General features: G+C 35.7%; 1 protein-coding gene across 2 annotated transcripts in view; it reads left to right on the forward strand.

Annotated features, from left to right (window-relative positions):
* The window catches only part of LOC112043186 (inactive dipeptidyl peptidase 10), a 353564-nt gene that overhangs the window by 126472 nt on the left and 209180 nt on the right, over positions 1 to 17912 (forward strand). The window contains exon 1 of one of the 2 annotated variants that reach the window (XM_052885663.1): positions 1407 to 1884. The exons of the other annotated variant lie outside the window; for it this stretch is intronic. The gene's annotated coding sequence lies outside the window, so the exon portion shown is untranslated. Of the gene's footprint in view, positions 1 to 1406; positions 1885 to 17912 lie in introns of those variants that run through there. 2 annotated transcript variants of the gene reach the window in all.

Below are 17912 nucleotides of genomic sequence, written 5' to 3' on the forward strand. Positions count from 1 at the left end.
GCAGGACACTGATTTATTACTCAACGCTATCAAAATTTAGTAAACGCTAACCGCACACTACCGCAAAAGTCACCAAGTACGAAGTTTTGACAGACGCGTCGCGAGGTAGTCTGTAATCAACTAAATCGTCAAAGCTTTCGATTTCCCTTTGTTCTTTTATCTCAGCGACTCTACCAAATGAATGGAATGTGAATAAAATTCAAACAACCCCACCCCCCAGTGGTACGTTGCCAACGGTATATTGCCACCGCGCAAAAAAGCCATCCATTTTGCACGTAAATCTAGGGTAAGGCGAGATAAAAACAGATAGATCTAGCATGGAGCCGGTGGTTCGAACATTCTCTTTTTAAAACGTGAAAATATTCTGCGAAGAGCGACCCAATCGTAACTGTCCAATGGTCCAAGATTGACTGATAGCAGATATTATGAATTTTCCAAACATATTTAATATGTTCCATGTTTTTAGTTCAATTTTTAGCTGTGGTTAAAATAGGAATACCTTCTAAATTATAATAATGAAATTTTCGTAAGTATTGGAACAGTATTCTTTCAATATTACAGTATGACAGAATAAGCAAAAGGCAGCAACCCTAGCATATACATTAATGTTTTTTTATATCACCATCATCACCATTATCAACCCATATTCAGCTCACTGCTGAGCTCGAGTCTCTTCTCAGAATGAGAGGGGTTAGGCCAATAGCCGACCACGCTGGCCCAATGCGGGTGGGCAGACTTCAAACACGCAGAGAATTGAGAAAATTCTCTGGTATATAGGTTTCCTCACGATGTTTTCCTTCACCGTTTGAGACGCGTGATGTTTAATTTCTTAAAATGGACACAACTGCAAAGTTGGAGGTGCATCCCTCGGACCGGATTCGAACCCACACCCTCCGGAATCGGAGGCAGATGTCATTATATTTAATAATATCATAAGAAACACAAAGAGGTAAGGTCATTATTGTTCTGGCTCTTATACTAGTATTGTAATTGATAAATTATACTAAGCATAAATCAAAACAGTAATTAATATTCCGTTTCCGTAACAAACTCAACTGACGTCCTTCATAGTTTAAGAATAGCTTATTTCTTTATACGCAAAAATAAGAAAGGCTATTTAGTCGACTAACACTTAGCGTATGCAAATTACTGAAACAAATCGGTCATACGACACGAAGCAGTATTAAATCAGAATAACATTAATATAAAATGCTTAATTTTATTCCACAGCGAATATGAAAAGAGCGAAATGAAGATATCTTCGAATTTGATACGAAATTACAGTTTTTCCGATTGGTTGGTCGACGAGTTGCAAAATAAATTGGGATATCCTTGCGGAATTTCGGTTGCTGGGTAAAGTGCGAACGCTCGTCGCTCACGCTCAGTAGCTTACGGTACAGCGTAAGGGGTGGACGTTTCGCCCCCCACTTCTCAAATTCCATTTTTCAAAAATCTTACTTCATCCTAGATATACTTAGACTATTCTGTATGACTGTCGTAGATGATAATTTCAAAAATAAATAATAAATCTTCACAAACTTTGAATCTACAGGTGGATCCACGTGCTCTAATGCTTGACAAATGCAGACTTTAATAATATTTATTACAACTTTAAATAAAATAAAATTTAATGTGTAAAAATGTTTGATTACTAAATTAATTGTTAATAAAATTTCTAAATTCTTAAATAATAAAAAAAAAATCTTGTAAATATTTCAACTCTATTTCCCTTTAAAGTCTTTATAAACTTTCAATTCTACTCCTATAAGTATATTCAAGTTTCAATTAAATTTAATGTTATATTATATGTGGCCTGTGTTACGTGTGCTGTGATATTGTTTAGTGTTTGTTCAACGTAATTAAATATCTGTGTGTTTATCATCGGTGGGTATACATTAATTAAGTAATCAGGAAGCTTATTAAAACTTCCTCATCGTACGTATCTCATAAAGCGGTAAAAACTTGTTGAATATTTTTAATAAAATAAATTTAGAATTCCTATTACTTTGAAATCATTGATATTTTCATACGATATTACAATTATACCTAATTAATTAATATGTTTAAGGTTCTAAACGAATATTACATAAATAAACACCAAATAAAGTATAATTCATATGAATACGTGGGACACTCAGAAAGTTTTGTGACAGTTATTATTAGTTTCATGCGTCTGGACCAGTTTTCGAAACACTTTTTTCAGTCCGCCGCAGACACCTCGTTTACAGCCTGCTCGAACGCTGACAGCGCTTCATCCGGCGATGAAAATTGTATCCCCTTGAGCTGTTTTTTTTTTTTGGGAATAATAAGAAGTCACACGGTGCTAGGTCAGGGCTGTAAGGAGGGTGACCCAGGAGTTTGTCCGGTGTGTTGTTTAGAAAGTCCCTCGTTTTGATTGCGGTGTGGAACAGTGGCCCGTGGAGCCCTGTGTTTGGTCGCTTGTTGCTCACAACAGTGAAAACTTGTGCCAAACGTTTGGTAGTTATACCATTTGGCGTTAGTTGGGTTTCGTAAAGGAATTGACACCAACTAGCCAATCAAATTGAAAAAGCTCGCGATCAATCTTCCCCCGCTTCTAGATCTCTTCACGTTGGCGTTGATTCGTTTTGAAAGACCCAAACCGTCGACTGGCACTTCGTTTTTGGATCGTATTGATAATTCCAGGATCCTGTAATGAAGTCGTAAGCACAAATTTGTCCATCATATCATGGCACCATTCCACCGTGCCTGCTTTTGGGCATCGGTGAGGTTGTGCGGCGCCCAGCGTGAAAGTATCCTCCGCACTTGAAGATGCACGTGCAAAATCTCGTGAAGGCTTCCTGATCCAATCCAATGTATGTAACTCGTCTATTGTCTTGAATCAAAATGTTCACTGCTAGCACGTTTACTTTCGTAACAGCCGTCAAAGGGCGAACACTTCTTTCTTCATCCCTCAAAGTTAGCCGACCGCGCTTAAATTCATTATACCAACGATACACGGTTGCCTTAGAAGGGCCTTTATCTATGAATGCCATTTGAAGTCTATCGTACGACTTGTCCGGCTTCAGGCGACACTTAAAATCGTAAAAAATCATAGCGCGAAAGAGTTCTCGACGCAAATCCATTTTCCAATGTGACACGATAACTTTAATTAGCTCCCAAAAATGTGGAGGGAATGTTTAAATTTGAAAAGTACCTTTCACTTATAAACAATTATATTTTATAAATAAATTATAACTGGCCACGGCCAGTCCTGCATACAAAAAAAACTTTTTGTCGCAATATTTTCCGAGTGACTTGGTACTAGCAGACGCCCGCGACATCGGCTACGAGAAAGTAGTACGTCAGTGTAGTACACCTTAATTCCCTTTAACCCCATCACACTTTAGTACGTATAAGCTTTTTATGACATCTCGAGCTAAAAAACTCTAAAGACGTGAAATAACTCGAAAGACGAATGCAAAACGTACGAGAGAATATTTTGTTACATACATATTTTTCTTATATATTCTATGTTTTCTTTGTTGTTGTTTTTGTTTTGTGCAATAAAGTATAAATAAATAAAATAAATTTTTTTTCATGAATTTTTCCAATATTGTAAAAGTTATTCTTCAATTAGGGGTGTAGAGGTGGAGACAAATCTAACAAATTAAGAATCATAAAAATCTGTTCCGCAGTTCTTCAGTTATAAATGGCGTAACTAACTCGACTTTGTTTTTAATACGAGTATATAAATACAATAAAATAGTATTCTAGAAGATATGTATGATTAGATTATTAATCTAAGCGATACTGTAAATTAATTGGATTTATGTATAAGTAAGTACAGTAGTCAATAAGGGTAGCAGGAAGGTAACAGGTTTCAAAGGTCAGCACCCTCCAACGTCCAAGTATGAAGTGATATTTTCTTTATATTTTCCGGCATATAATGAGAAATTTTCCCGAATCCCCAGTAAATTTTTCACGACAACCTTTTGTCGTCTTTGTCGTAGTGTTGTCATGAAGCAAAGGGTTGATCGGATACATTATTCCTAATAATATATATTTTTTATAAACTTTTAATTTTAAAATTAAAAGTTTATAAAAAATATATTGGGGTTATAATATATTAAAATTGGGGTCCCAAAGTGCTGGAATGGCGACCCCGCACTAGTAAGCGCAGTGTTGGCCGACCCCCCACCAGGTGGACTGACGACATCAAGCGAGTCGCAGGGATTCGCTGGATGCAGTTGGCTCAGTATCGTGATGTTTGGAAGTCCCTACAAAAGGCCTATGTCAGTGGACGTCCATCGGCTGATATGATGATGATGATGATATATTTTATTAACATTGTTACAAATAAATAATTGAGAGAGAATCTCATAGAAAATGTCAAAAAATTATGTTTTATACTTCCAAAGCCACCAAGGTTCTAAGGTTTAAATTCGATATTTGGCTACCGTACTTATCTATGGTTGGAGTATAGGCTATTAAACTTCAGCCCCTGTAGCCAAGTACGTCGATTATCTTTCTACGATCGCAAACGCTTTGAAAACTAGAAAAATGTATGGGAATTACAGATCTTGATCACGTGACCTGTCTTTAGCAAATGTCATCCCCATATATTTTTCTAGTTTTCGAAGCGTTCTCGTCGTTAGTTCGAAACGACTCGATCACAGTATCGATGGATACTGTGACAAAGTCAGCTGAGATGAAATTTTATCTCCTTCTCCTAGAACTATGCTTGAGGTGTCATTCAGTTCGGAATATCAAGTACGAGTATATAGTTTTTGAAAAAAATGAAGGACCGCTCGCAAAAATTGCAAAAGTTATAAAAACAATTAACTAAAAATAAAAACGGGGGTTAGGTTTTTACTTATATCTCAAAAGTAAAGTATTTAGGTTACTGTATGTTTGGGGTGCAAAGTCCATCGGTTCAGCTACTCATTACTCATATTTATAGAAATTGTGCAAGTAACTATCTGGCGCTAGTTTCAAAAAGATTTAAAAAGCCATTCACATTTTTTACTTTAACCTAAGGCTTCTTTGTGGAGTAAAAATATGTGTCAAGAGCTCTCACGTTTACCTCACCACACTGAGAGGCAGTGGCTACGAAAATGTTCTAACATGTCTTTGTTTTAGATGCATTTTCATTTAAATACTATATTAGAATAGTTCTAGTTTCAATATCAGATAAAAACAATCATTTTATGAAACAGAAAAGAATTCAACGTTATCAAAATAAAATTCAAATTATTTTTTTGTGGTATGTAAAACTATACCTCTTTTAGAAAAAATATATGAAAATCTAACTAAAACTATGTATATTTAACATCTAAATATAGATATTGAGTGATTGATTGATTGCGATATTAAGTTACTTTTCTTGTAATAATAACGTACTTAATACCAGCTGAACGTATTTGGATATGATACAAATAGCTTGTAAGTTAGAATAAAAACACTTAATACGTACATTTTTATCCCAGTTTACTTGTCTGTTTGTTAACACTTGTCTTTATGTACTAAAGTAACTTCTTGCAATTTTGATTGTAGAAAAGTTGTTCTTGAAACCGTGATTTGACTTATCGCCGTTATTTTTTGTATAATAATGTTATAAAAACGATATTACATTATGTATTGACGATTCACAAATTGAAGTCAGTAAAAAAGAACGTTGACTAAAATAAGATCTGAAAAAATCAAATCCCTCGCGGACATAAATGCGGGTCTATTATATTTTTACGTATGTCATTTGTCTAACAAAGATAATATCATCCAAGTTAGATGATATAAAAACATTGTAGAAATTCTCTATATTTTACTCTACTGAAACTGAAGTTTACGATCTAACATAAAATAAAATTCAGGTGTTAATTTAATTCGTTTTGAGACATCCCGTAAGAAAGCGTGTTAAATTTTATGGTGTAGAATAAAACTTTAGTACTATGTGAGTATTCTCGGATTCTTACACGAGTATCCCAGGATTATCTATGTAGTAAGTGAATTACATTACATTAATAAATTATTATTAATGTTTCAACAAACGCTAAAAAAAGTTGAAAATAATAATTAGTTAAAATGCTATTTACTTATTATTTGTATTTTCTTTACTTCAGTTTAAAGTGTCTGAAGTCAAGTAGAACAATTATAAATTATAAATATTTTAAAGGAAGCTTTGCATTAAGGCTTTCTTCGAAAGTGTTACAATCCCAGCCTGAGAAAAATCACCTAACGATCCTCGTTTTTTTTTTGTTACAATCTCGCATCGTAATTTAGAACTAAATAGTACTGAATAATAAATAATAAAAAGGAGGTTGGCGAAAGTGGGAGTCACACTCAGAAGTGTCGTACACTCATACATTTGTATTGATTAAAACTATTATATTGTAAGATGCTTGTAAAAAAATATTGAGATTTTACAGAACGGGAATCAAAAGAAAAAAAGTGCATTTTGTTAACAAAAAAGTCGTCTGCAAAAACGCCTTGTCGTATTTTTGAAGCAATCACGCAGTTGTATGTCAGCGGTGGTGTTTTTCACATTTATGTGTAAAAAGGGTACCTACTAATTTATGGTATATCTTTTTTCCGTGCTTTTTAAGACTGCTTACCATTTACTTATTTGTTAGTTTAATCACGATATACAACTATTATTAGGTTTCCATTATGCACGCTACTTCTATCAGCTAGTCCCAAAACACATGCAATCTCGCCATTCTCCTTTAAATGGACTTACAAGCCTTAGAATTTAAACAATTTAAGAGTATTTACAAAACGAAAAGAGAAATAATCCTATCGTATATCCATTATTTCGTCACAAGACAGTTTTAGACATTTTTCTATTTCAGTAAATGTAAACAATCTTGCATTATGTTCTATAAATAAGGCTTATCAAAAGGAATCCTAAAATAGATTTGCGGTTGGCTCAATTCAGAAACCGATCTTTTCGAACGAAAACGTTTCTGGATATTCCTCCCAAGCTTCGACCGCAGCTAGTTAATACCGTTCTACCGGCGGAGGCGTACCGCAAAGCGATTTTGTTAGTTCGATGGAGCCAATTAGTGGAGAGTTATCATCTAACATAACTAATGGTCATAAAACCGTCACCGTTAATAAAAACAAAACAAATATTATAGTTTGTGGTCCATCCTTTGTTTGAACTGCTGGACGGATTTGGCTGTGTTGTTTTAAGCTTCGTTTTGACAGTTACGCAATCAGCCAATCGCAAGACAGCTATTGGGGACATAGTTTTTAACAGCTTTTATATAAAACTAGCGGACGCCCGCGACTTCGTCCGCGTGGAATTTAGTTTTTCACAAATCCCTCGGGAACCCTGGATTTAAAGGGTTCCCGAGGGATTTGTTGTTTCCGGGATAAAAAGTAGCCTATGTGTTAATTCAGACTATAATATATCTCAATACCAAATTTCAGCTAATTTGGTTCATTCGTCGGGCCTGAAAGAGATATCATAATAAAGAAAGAAATGAAAGAGATATGAAAGACATATCATCAAAATCATCAGTTTTCGCAAATCTCGGAAAACCATGGATTTTTTCGGGAAAGTACGTGTTAGTCCAGTGTAAAATCTATTTCCTTTCCAAATTTCAGCCAAATCGTTTCAGTAGTAGCGGCGTTAAAGAGTAACAAACGTCCAAACATCCATACAAACTTTCGCGTTTATAATATTAGTAGGATGTTCGTGAAAGTCAAAATTGGGCTGTATAGAAAAGAAGAAACCAATTTTTATGACAAGGACATTCCCAAATTTCGAGAGAGATAATCCTTTATAGAGATACATAATTGTAACTTGTTACTATTAAATTGTTGCCAAGTTTAGGTATAACTTCAATTAATTGCCTGTGTCTGGAATCAAAGACGCAAATGACATTAGCGCTCCGTACCCTAATCTACCCTCAGGTTATCTCAAATTATTATTTGCCTAAAGTAATGACATTTCAAATCTATGTAAAGACAATTTTCCTTCAAGAAGCTAAGCATATTTAGACAGTTATAATAGTATAGAAATGTGGAGCTGATTGTAGTAGATATTAGGAAATATATTTTATTCTCCTAAATAAAATAAATCACTAATATTATGAAGGCGAAAGTTTGTGTATAAGTGTGAAAGGGTATAAGAGTGAAAGTGTGTAAGTGTGTAAGTATGTTTGTTCCTCTTTTACGCTGCAGCTACTAAAGCGATTTGGCTGAAATTTGGAATGGAAATAGATTTTGCTATGGATTAACATATAGGCTACTTTTCATTCCGGAAAAATCCATGGTTCTCGCGGGATTTGTGAAAAACTAAATTCCACACGGAAGAAGTCGCGGGCGTCCGCTAGTAATAAAATATGTTTAATGACCTCTGGCTTCGATTCGGAGAGCGTAGGTTCGAATCTAGTCCGGGGCATGCACTTTTCAGTTGCAGTTCAGTCAGTGCATTTTAAGAAATTAGTTATTGTCTCAAACGGAACAACATCGTGAGAAAACCTGTATACCTGAAATTTTTAATTAATTAATTCTTATTCTTAATTCTCTACGTGTGTGGGCCAGCGTGGTGGACTAAGGCCTAACCCCTCTCATTCTGAGAGGAGACTCGTGCTCAACAGTGAGCCAAATATGGGTTATTAATGATGATGATGATATTTTAATACTTCCGTTATGTAATAACAGAGTTAATGTTGTACAAAATTAACAATACCAATTGTGTCATATGACTTTTCGATTTTAAAATCGGATGTAAAATTTTTTTAACATTCAAAAGGGAAAAGGAAGTCCAATAATATTTTTTAAATTCAAGGTTATACTCGTAAAACAAGTCCAAAGGAGGAAGCTCGAATACCTGGGTCATATAATGCGAAACTCCAAATATCACCTTCTCCAGCTTATTATCCAGGGAAAGATACAGGGGAAACGAAGGCCTGGTCATAGACGTACATTTTGGCTCAAGAACTTACGCCAATGGTTTAATATGAGTACCAGATCACTCTTTCGGGCAGCAGTGAACAAAGTTAAATTAGCCTTAATGATTGCTGACCTCCGATAGGAGATGGCACTGTACGAAGAAGAACACGTAAAACTATAGGCACCGCCATTTTGATATCGGTTGCTATGCCGAGCGCCTTTACTTTGCCCCTACTACGTGGCCAGGAATAATGCGACATGTGATATGCGATAGAATCAATTGAAGCGATGAAAATAAATTTCACCTTTCTATATAAAAAAGTGTTATTTAAATCGGTCAAATCGTTTTCGAATCATAGCGAGATTAAAGAAGAGCAATTCATTTTATATATGTGATATAATTTAATATAACGGGACCTTCAACCTCAATACCTATATTAATGGGGAAAGACATTCATTCCCTTCGGAGATGTTCCGTTTTAATCCGGATAAATCCGAAATGTATTATGAAGCGTGAGGGTAAAGCGGCGCTGTGGTATTAACAACTTCTCAACTTCCATTGCTTGGTGTCCGTGTTGAATTTTATCGTCAAACGCTTCTGCTGAGTGTGGTACAAGATGAGAATAGGATGAGAGTCTTTCAGTTTTGAAATTTTACACGGTTGCGATACCACAGACACAGCCGCCAGTAGAATTTATTATACTACTAGCGGACGTCGGCGTGGAATTTAGTTTTTCACAAATCCCGCGGGAACCATGGATTTTTCCGGGATAAAAAGTAGCCTATGTGTTAATCCATAGTAAAATCTATTTTCATTCCAAATTTCAGCCAAATCGCTTCAGTAACCGCAGCGTAAAAGAGGAACAAACATACTTACACACTTTCACACTTACACAATTACACACAAACTTTCGCCTTTTTCGTGATAGTGTGAAGTGTGATTAGTGTGATGACTATTATTATAATATATTTATTAGACTAGGTTATTACAAGCATTAGACGTAAAAATGCTATAGAAAAAAAACACTGATATTGATTATTTTCTCAACATTTTCTTCTTTTTCAATTTTATGTATCTTCTTCATCTTTAACATATAACTATATTCGGCTCACTTTTAAGCACGGGTCTCCTCTCAGAATCAGAGAGGTTAGACTAGGTCCTCCACGCAGGCACAATTCGGATCGGTAGACTTCACACACGTAGATAATTAAGAAAAATTACAGGTATTGTGTTGTGTTTGCATGCCTCACGGTGTTTTTCCTGCATTGTATGAGACAGGTCTTATACTCATAAATACATAGTATTGATTGATTGTAGACATATTGTTTTTTTTTTAATAAATAAGAATACATATATTTTTATTTTATATTCCACTGATATCCTAACACCTAGCGGTCAGTAAAATCACAAATATATGAAAGCGTAATGACTGCCTTACAAATTAAAATCAAACTAAAAACGCTATCTCTCGTGCCTTAATTAATACCTATCAGTAGAAATCCGCCCAAGTTGGCGCGATTAGCAAGCTAAAGTATTGAACGGGATACCACACCTAAACGGTTGGCAAACGAAAGTATTAAACATAAACCACACCGAATCACTTTTCCTTTCTGTTTGGCTACGATTAACGAAGGGAAGGATTTTATTAGTATCTATTTTATCTATAAACCGTCTTTAGAATATATTATCTTGCACGTTTGTTTACAAGAACTGATTTTTTTAACACCCGACATCTGTCTGACTGGGAAATAGCATTCATAGCTTAGCTTCTAAAATATAGTTAGTTGAATAAGATGCCGTTTTTTTTGTTGTCGAATGATGATGTGATGTGATCGAAGAGGTTGTTATTTACGATAAAGATCTGATAAGCCAATCTGTAAATATATCAATGTTTTTGTAATATGATGGATAGACTGACATAAAATTCGTTTTTCAGGGACAATTCATAAAACTTTAAAATTTATTTTGGGATTTGCGCAATTTGTTATGTAGAGCAGACACAAAAATGTCTCACATATAAGATTTTAGTACTTTCGTCGGTTGCTTTGTATCAAGGTAATGCTGGTAGTTTGGCAGGGTAAGCCGATACCTATGCATATTTTAGCTCGACAAAAACAAAAAGGAGTGTCCTAACCCAAAACAGATTGTTCGGTGTACGTAAACCTCTTCGAAATATCGTATAGCCTCGATGTTTTTACATTGTCTTTTCATGCTTGTTGAAAAATACGTCAGAAATCTTGTGCTACTTTCCTTCTTAATTATATTTATCATCATCATTATCATATCAGCCGATGGAAGTCCACTGCAGGACGTAGGCCTTTTGTAGAGACTTCCAAACATCACGATACTGAGCCGCCTGCATCCTGCGACTCGCTTGATGTCGTCAGTCCACCTGGTCTGGGGGGTCTACCAGCACTGCGCTTTGTAGTGCGGGGTCGCCATTCTAGCACATTGGGACCCCAACGTCCAACGTCCATCCTTTGAACTATGTGACCCGCCTATTGCCACTTCAGCTTCGCGACTCTTTTTTCAAATTTTCTATAATTATGGAGGCCTCATTTCTAATTGGAGAGAGTATAAGGAGCTTAGTTTCAGACCCTCACGCTGCTCCAATGACATTTAACAGGCTTTACAAAATACTAGCACACGACCCGCGGTTTCACCCGCGTAGTTCCCGTTCCCATGGGAATATGGGGATAAGACATAGCCTCAACTTGACTCTCGCAATTATTTCGTATTTGCTCAAAATTTCTTAATTTATGTCGGATTTTGTCCTCATCTAACTTCATAGCTTCAACCTTTTTACTCAAGTTCATTCCCAACACTTTAATTCTGAAAACTTCTACAAAATAAATTTATTAATGAGACAATTCCTGTCGTAGCCACATAAACATAACAACTGTTGTTTCGTTGTAATTAGCAATCCACTCTCGTCGATAGCAATAAAAATCCAATGGCCAAGCTTTTTGTATTCAAGCCAACGACTCGCAAAAGTTAGAAGTTGGCCAAAGTTGGCAGGAACTGTAACGCAACCTGAAAAAAAAAAACAAAACAACTTTGGAACTTGAATAAAAGCTTCGAGATCGAAGTGGTTGTTAGTATTTAAATAACTAGCGGTGCCCCTCGGATTCACATGCATGCTATATGTTAGACAGCCGATAGCCTTCATTACTAAATTAACTATCCAATACTGAAATATTATTTTTTTCAATTCACTTCATTGATCCTATATTATAATCAATATTATAAACGCAAAAGTTTGTATGGATGTTTGGATGTTTGTTAATCTTTCACGCCGCAACTACTGAATCAATTTGGCTGAAATGTGGAATGGAAATAGATTTTACTCTGGATTAACACATGGGTTACTTTTTATCCCGAAAAAATCTTTGAATTCACGAAATTTACGAGAACCTTATGATTTTGATGGTATGAGTGTTTGTTACTCTTTGAGGCCTCGGCTACTGAACCGAATCACCTGAAATTTGAAATAGAGATAGATTCTGGATCTGAGTCTGGATTAAAACATTGGCTACTTTTATACCAAAAAAATCCATGGATCCCGTGGGATTTGTGAAAATGTAAATTCCGGACGAAGTCGCGGGTTTCGTCCTTAGATTTTATATTATAGACTTAGATTATAAATTAAATAGACGAATTATTTCTTTAATCCACCATCTGTTTATTGATTTTTCAACCACATAATTTCATCATTTATTAACCAATTTTGAAAGTTTTTTTGTTTGAAAGAATTATAAATTCGATACAGTAATTTTGTGTTAAAATCAAAATAACTAAAATACCTACGTCTTTGAAGTCGGTTCAATTTTCATGTTAAAAATATTACTTTCCATATAGCTAAGAAAAATGTCACCTGTCAACTCGTACCTATTCGAATAGTGCTTCATCTCTCAGTCCCCTGGGTCTGGTACGCTCAGAAGATTTCTTTGAATGAACTACATAAAGTATAACTAAAGAAATTAAAGAGTTTTTGTAGTGATCACTTATTTTTGGAGTGTAAACCGCTCAAAAAAAAAATCAAAAATCATTTATTTCAAGTAGGCTCAGTTTACAAGCACTTTTGACACGTCAGTTGACTATTTGTAAAGATTCTACCACCGGTTCGGAAGGCAGGTTCTGCTGAGAAGATACCGGCAAGAAACTCAACAGTTGCTCTTTTGAAAAAGTCATACAGTATTATAATTTACAATTAATAACAATTACTGTTTACATTTCTTATAGTTTTACTTTCTGTGTGAAGGTGGAAGCTGATCCAACGGCCTCCAAGCATCTTTATCATTAAGGAACTCATCAATGTTGTAGTACCCTCGACTAAGTAAATGTTTTTTAACACATTGCTTAAAGCTATGCATTGGCAGGTCCATCACAGTCTTGGGGATCTTATTATAAAAGAGTACACCCAAACCTACAAAAGATTTTTTTACTCTTTGGAGACGATATGCAGAAATAACTAACTTATGCCCGTGTCTAGTAAGACGTGGGTTTAAATCTCCTTTTCGTTTGTACAAATTAATATTTTGTCTTACATATACTATACTGTTATATATATATTGACAGGCTACTGTTAGTATACCTATTTCTTTAAACTTTTGACGAAGGGACTCGCGTGATTTTAATTGATATATTGCTCGAATTGCTCTTTTTTGAAGTACAAATATAGATTGTATATCGGCAGCCTTGCCCCACAATAAAATACCGTAAGACATTACGCTGTGAAAGTACGCAAAATAAACAAGCCTAGCTGTATCAACATCAGTAAACTGTCTTCGCTTCGTAACGTAACGGGTTACGGCGCCACTCTGTCTGTCTCTCAAGTCAGCCATTGACGGTCAATTATTCTCACGTTTCTGCAGCGCAAACGACATCGAAGACGTTTCATAAGTCGAACCGTCATGCACGCAGTGACCAATACACGATCATTTATAGTGGGTGCTGCAGAAACGTGAGAATAATTGATCGTCAATGGCGTGCATCATGCATACGGCAGCAGTTCTGTCGAGCGTCTCGAGACGCACAAGTATCTTTTTTTTTAAATTACTATAACATTTAGTTAATTTAGTTAATAGGTGTATGCAAAATAAAGTCCCACACATGTGTTTAGTATTTAAAGTTTCTTAGTGCTATAGCAATTTTGTTGAGTAAGCAACAGCATCTGAAATCTAATTCTAAAGTCCCATTTTAATTGGAAACTTCCGGAACATCACCGTGTCCCAACGGATAGTCATGCTCTTAAGCTTAGGGTTGTCGCTAATGTTATTTTAAGTCAGAAACAATAATACAGGGGAACGCGGGAGGCTAAATTTGTAGTTACTAAAGCGTCATGCGGAACGATTAGATTTGGTAGATTCCGTCATCAACCCATATTCGGCTCACTGCTGAGCTCGAGTCTCCTCTCAGAATGAGAGGGGTTAGGCCAATAGTCTACCACAATGGCCCAATGCGGATTGGCAGACTTCACACACGCAGAGAAGAATCTGGTATGCAGGTTTCCTCACGATGTTTTCCTTCACCAATTGAGACACGTGATATTTAATTTCTTAAAATGCACACAACTGAAAAGTTGGAGGTGCATGCCCCGGACCGGATTCGAACCCACACCCTCCAGGATCGGAGGCAGAGGTCATATCCACTGGGCTATCACGGGCTTTTGGTAGATTAGACGATAGGAAATATAAATGGGGCGGGGCACTTAGTTCGAAAAACCGATGGACGTTGAGGTGCAAAGTGCTGGAATGGCGACCCCGCACTAGTAAGCGCAGTGTTGGCCGACCCCCCACCAGGTGGACTGCGACATCAGGGACATCAGGGTGGCTCAGTATCGTGATGTTTGGAAGTCCTTACAAAAGGCCTATGTCCTGCAGTGGACGTCCATCGGCTGGTATGATGATGATGATGATAAATGGTTATGTACTTTTTTGTGGGTGGAAAAAAACTGCAGACTATAAAGGCAATTTTGATTACTTCGGCTTATTTTTGTGATTATTTCGTTCAAAATAAGTAAAAAATTAACCGCGCTTGAGGCTCGGTTACTGAAATACAAGGATTTTGTATTGTAACTTAGAACCCTCCCATTCCATTAAGTTACGGTCAAATCGTTAGATTATCGAAATGCACACCTTTTAGCTATCAACTAATTCACTTTATCCTTATCTGACGTGCTGGATGCATGGATTGCATAAGGAAACTATCGCCTATCGAAAGTATTGTCCCACTAAAGCGTCTGCTTAATTATTTTATACCAGCAGACGCCCGTGATTCAGTTTTTTACAAATCCCGCGGGAACCATTGATTTTTCCGCGATGTAAAGTAGCCTATTGAGTCTGTTGCCGTCACTTCTTATGAAAAAACGATGGTAGAGTCTCTGCAGATAGTAAAATACTAACTTGAAATAATTTCAAAGGTGCTTGTAATCTAAGCCTATTTGAAATAAATGAATTTTGATTTTCCAATGGTTCTAAGTGTCGATGGTTGGGACTTTTATAACGACCGTTATCCACTTTCAACAAGCTTCAAACGTTAAAAAAATGCCATTATAATTGGCATTATCCCTATAGTGTGAACAGCTAAAAATTGCTCGCACGAGGATAACATCCTAACTCGGTGAGTTCTTTTTGGAAGAAGAAAAGCTCAATATAACATTGCCCGAACTTCAAATATAGAACTCGAACCCAGAACCTTGTAATCGGAAGCCATTTAGGTCACTGGACCAAATACTAGCTGTGTTTGCAGGCACTCACTTGTAGGGAAATAAAATAACAAATCACTAGAATTTTCCAACCCTATCTCTAGTTGTATAAAGGAAATTCGTGCTGACTTTTGAGATTACGTTGTTTTCACTGGAGTGCTACCTCCAACTCTCGGAGTTTACCGTAGGTGGAAATATATTGTCCTTACTATTTCCAAAGGATATCAGCTTAGTTGATATGTTCCTTTTATTCACTGTTCCAGTTCTACGTCGTGTATATATTCAACTAAGTCCATGCTCTTATATAGCCATTTTCTAAGTATTTTATCTTTCTTTCTAATTTTCTTTCGAAGGTATTAATTTAGCTACTGGATTCTAAGTATTAAAAGATTACCATGTTATAATATATCGTAGATTTAATTCATAGCAGTGATCTTACATATGAACAAAAACCTACTTGACACTCGAGTGGCAAAGAATAACCTTTATGTAAGTCTCGCACTTGTGACCGTTGTGTGTAGGGTTTAAGACGTCTTTTAAAACTAGTTGACACTACCTCCACTACACTCTACTTCTCCACTCATGTCATTCTCCCCGCCTATCTCAAAATAATCACACAACTGCCTCATTAGTCGAGTAGATAGCCTATACTTTATACCACGGGGTGATTCTGAACTTTTCAATGTTTTACCATTTTTTTAATAAAAATCCTCAACCCTCAACACTACTTGTTGGCGTTGCGATGCCGCGGGGAGAATGCTAAGCCGTCGGTTATTATCATTATCATGATAGTAGTCGTTAAAAAATTGTGGTGGGTATAGGCTCCATATCCCCTCTTCAAGAGGAGGGGAAGTTTGGCACCAAAGGTCTGCTAATGATGATAAATGTCATACTGTATCATTTACTCATGAATTTAAATTTCAATTTACAAAGCCGACAAAACCACTAGGCCTATGATATTTAAGTAAGGGACTTTGACCGGATAGTATTTCCACATTTTGATATGTAAATGAAGGTTTTCCGCTTTTTGTGTGATGTAATAGAAAACAGGAAAGGTCAGCACAGGATTATATTTATTTATGTTGGAGACTTTATCAAAGAATTTCTTATGTAATGTCTATCTATATATGGATGGGGGATCAGTGGAGTATAAGCCAGTCTATATATTACAATGAAATAAATAAAATGCAAGTAATTAATTGTACCTACTACGATTTTTAATGATCATGATCAATATTTGATGAACATCAATAATATATAATATATAAGTAGTCTGAACGACAATTTTGGACCTGCTGGCCTATTGACTATTTTGGTTTTTATTATCAACCTATTGAAATAAACTTATAACCAACTGACAAAAAGTCATTTATCTACAGTGTGATATCCACAAGTTAGCACCGGATGACATTTTTACATAGAATCTCAACTTTGTATATGTCAACTAGCATACGTCAAAAATAGTGAATAAGCCTGCTACTTAGTTCGTAAAGAAGACTGTTAAAACAAATGCACACTCTAAAAACTGGCAATAACTTCACAAAGGTTTGCAAAGCCATTTGCAAAACATTTTTCTAAAAGTGCGACAACAGTGTCACTATGGCCTCGATAAGTTTATGACTTGATAAAATAATTTGAATGACATAATTACAGATCAAATATATCCTTCCGAAAGAATCCGCTATTAATTATTATTAATTACAACTATAAAGTTCTTAAAAAGTGCCATAACTCATGTAAGTTATTGTTTTTTGTCAGTTTTATTTTCTTTTTGCACTGTAAAGCACAGGCTTACACTTATACCCCATATTATTCTTAGCGATTTAGGGTCCGTAGTAAGAATAACAAAGGGAAGGAGCGTGTATTATTTCAATTGTTTCAGGGACCGGATACATTCATGCTTTCGTTAAGCCGGCTTTAAAAAAGGGAAATCGTATACCTAAAATGCAAAATTTTATTCAAAAATTTAAATGGTAGACATAAAAAATTAAACAGGATACGCTATTCTGATATGGTATGTTTGGCTCAACTCCTGAAAACTAAATTACAATCCTACTGACCATCGATTTGACTCCAATAAAACATATTATAAAACAAAGTATTCCGCCGTGTCTACCTATCTGATTGTTCGCGATAAACTCAAAAATTACTAAATCAATTTCCATGCGGTTTCCACCACTAGTTAAAGTAATTTGTAAGTATATGGTATGTATATGATTTGTTTAGATTTTCTGTAAATTGTATGAAATATGAAGATAATTGTTGGAAATGTCAGGGTTCTCAGAAGTTCTTTAAAGGGTCAGAGGGATTCACGCGGGTGTCTGCTAATTTGGTAAATTTGCGTAA

The sequence above is a fragment of the Bicyclus anynana genome, chromosome 2, assembly GCF_947172395.1.
Source record: "Bicyclus anynana chromosome 2, ilBicAnyn1.1, whole genome shotgun sequence".
In the NCBI taxonomy this organism is placed as follows: domain Eukaryota; kingdom Metazoa; phylum Arthropoda; class Insecta; order Lepidoptera; family Nymphalidae; genus Bicyclus; species Bicyclus anynana.